The sequence below is a fragment of the Echinops telfairi genome, unplaced genomic scaffold (assembly GCF_000313985.2).
Source record: "Echinops telfairi isolate 266 unplaced genomic scaffold, ASM31398v2 ScPeMD7_34;HRSCAF=130, whole genome shotgun sequence".
NCBI lineage: Eukaryota > Metazoa > Chordata > Mammalia > Afrosoricida > Tenrecidae > Echinops > Echinops telfairi.
In genome coordinates this window covers 1,536,676-1,539,801 of record NW_022103931.1, presented here as the reverse complement: position 1 = coordinate 1,539,801, position 3,126 = coordinate 1,536,676, and the positions used below count along the sequence as shown (strand labels likewise).

Here is a 3,126-nt window from a genome sequence, read left to right as displayed (position 1 = left end):
AAATAAAATTATACCGAAACAACAACCCAACAGGTAGTTCTACTCTATCCTATAAGGTTACTATGATGGAATCAACTCAGTGGCAGTGGGTTTGGTTTGGGCATGGGGGGAGGGATACGAATCCCAAAGAAATAAAGATATGTTCCCACACACGCACATACCAATGATAATGTTCAATAATTTCTGCATTCTCTTGAGTGAGTGACCTTTTTTTGTAATGGGCACAAATGATCAATCATTCAGTCGGGTTGGCGTAGATGAGCTGAGCCCTTACCATGTATGTTTCATATGTTTCTTGAAACATCTCAGTTCATATTCTTTCTATTCCTGGGGTCTTATTTTTCACTAATGTCTTCTGTGCAGCTTGGACTTCTTCCTTTAATATAATCAACTCCTGATCGTGTGCTACTTCTTGAAATGACTGAATGTTGACCAATTCTTTTTGGTACAGTATATTTCTTCCATTTTCTTTCTATGCTTCCAGCATCGTTCAATATTTTGTCCCTAGAATCTTTCAATACTGCAACCTGAGGTATGATTTTCCCCCTGCAATTCTTTCAGCTTGATACAGGCTGACTATATCATTCCATCTTGGTTTTCTAACTCTAGTTCTTTGTATACTTTAATAATAATACTTGAAATAATACTTTACCTTGTGTTCTCAATCTCCCCTCAGAAAATATCTCTTCATCTCTTACTTCATCATTTCTTCCTTACTGAAAATTAAAGTCAATGGTAGGGGGTGACATGTCTTTATCAGAGAAGGAAATTATACTTCTGTTGGTGGGTAAACCAGGTGGGACAACTTGCCATTGCAAAAAAATGCTTAATGTTATTTATAAAGATCCCAAGAGGGAGAATATGCCTGGTACTAAGTTGCTCATTGGACAATTTTAACCTAGTTTCTAACCAGACATTTGTAACCCAGGCTTCGAGCTACAGGGCACAACAGAAGGATCTGATTTGGTAACCCCACTAAGTGAACTAGACTTTACCTTAAACTTACTTGTAGCAGATTTAAGAAACTGAATACTTGCTTGAACTTCAGGCTGCAATACCCTAGTGTGAGAAGAAGCAGAAGGCCATGATCCCAAGGTTATGTAATTGGTGGTGGTTGGATGTTGGTTCATATCTTTTGTTTTGAGGGTGCCAAATGAATGGGGGCCTGGGACTACAATATATTTATGATTTTCATACTCTTTGATGTTTTATGACAAATGTTAGTGTAGTAGGCATTGTTCTGCCTTTGTGAATGAGTGTTATTAAAATGTTTGCCCTATTTCCATCATTTGGGTAAATAATGTCGTTATTTACATTTTGAATTTGTACAAGTTGATAATTCATGTATTGTGGCCTAAAAAGCTGTCTTATACATGTATAATGTCCTTTCCCCAACAGTGTTTAAATTCTATAGTATAGACTAAGTTAATAATACTACCACCATGTGGATGATTTATAATGTTCTCCAATAAAATGATAGTGATATCTCTAAAGTGAACCAGGGACACATATAGACCACAGATTTATGAATCGATTTTGAGCTCACACTTAATCATAGTCCTGATATGAAAAGAATGGACCCTTATGACTTGTCCATACTTGATAACTGCCCTCATGAAGAAATGACTGAAGATGGGTGCTATAGTGAAGCATCGTGAAGAAATCAGATGGTGCCTGGCTATCAGAAAGAACAGTGTCTGGGGTCTTAAAAGCTTGTCTTAAAACAAACAGCCATCTAAGTGAGAAGTCAGCTAAGTTCACATGGAAGAAGAATACCAGTCCATGTGATCCAAGGATTGTAAATAATAAAATCCAAATCTGAAGAAGAATACCAGTCCATGTGATCCAAGGATTGTAAATAATAAAATCCAAATCTGAAGGAGGAAATGATATTACAGTATACATTCTGAACACCTGAATTACAGAAGGCTATGGATGACAATGGAAGCCCAAAGTTTATTTTCAGTTGCCAGGTAGATTCGGCTTCCTATGGATTCCTTTTAACTGTAGTCCAAGAATGTGAATAGACTTGCTATCAGACAAAGAGCAAGATGGATTATGGCAGATGTAGTTAGGTTTAAATGTAATATCTTATCATTTGATCACACCACCACCCCCCGCCGCGCTTTTGTCAGCAAGCTAACTTTATTCTACAGGCACTGAGAACTCCATGCAAGTTTTAAAAAGCACTTTTTTTTCCTCCTCAAACTTTTAGAATATGTGCATTATAGAAATCTTATTTAAAAAGAGCAATAAGCGCTCTCTAACTGTAGCGGTCTGGTGACCTGCCAAAATGGTTCGCTACTCACTTGACCCAGAAACCCCCACAAAATCCTGCAAATCAAGAGGGTCAAACCTCCGGGTCCACTTCAAGAACACCCGTGAAACTGTACAAGCCATCAAAGGCATGCATATCCGGAAAGCCGCCAAATACTTGAAAGACGTCACTCTGCAGAAGCAGTGTGTGCCTTTCCGACTCTACAATGGTGGTGTTGGTAGGTGTGCCCAGGCCAAAGAGTGGGGTTGGACCCAGGGTCAGTGGTCCAAAAAGAGTGCTGAATTTTTGCTTCACATGCTTAAAAATGCAGAAAGTAATGCTGAAATGAAGGGTTTAGATGTGGATTCTCTGGTCATTGAGCCCAGAACAAAGCCCCCAAGATGAGCCGCCAGACTTACCGAGCTCATGGTAGGATCAACCCATACATGAGCTCCCCCTGCCACATTGAGATGATCCTGACTGAGAACGAACAGATCGTTCCCAAACCAGAAGAGGAGGTTGCGCAGAAGAAAAAGATTTCCCAGAAGAAACTGAAGAAGCGAAAACTAATGGTCGGCAATAAATTAAGCTTAAAATAATATAAGTTAAAGCAGTTAAAAAAAGAGCAATAAGCAAAGAACACAAAAAGCATCCAAAATCATTCTGATGATTTGAAAGTTAGTTTGACATGTCTTTCTGCATCCTATGTATTTACACAACTGAGCATGCAATTTTAGGTGGTTGAGGTCACACAGTATGAATAAATGTGTTTTTGTTTCACACATCATGAATATTTGCTAATGTCCCATTCAAAAGCCCAAAGTCATGAGTACTTAGACAAGCAAAAGTACATTAAAAAAAATCAATTT

At 38.3% G+C, this 3,126-nt stretch overlaps 1 pseudogene; it reads left to right on the top strand.

Moving 5' to 3' along the window:
* Positions 1 to 2,293: 2,293 nt before the first annotated feature.
* LOC105979799 lies at positions 2,294 to 2,856 on the top strand (annotated as a pseudogene).
* The last annotated feature ends 270 nt before the right edge of the window (positions 2,857 to 3,126 follow it).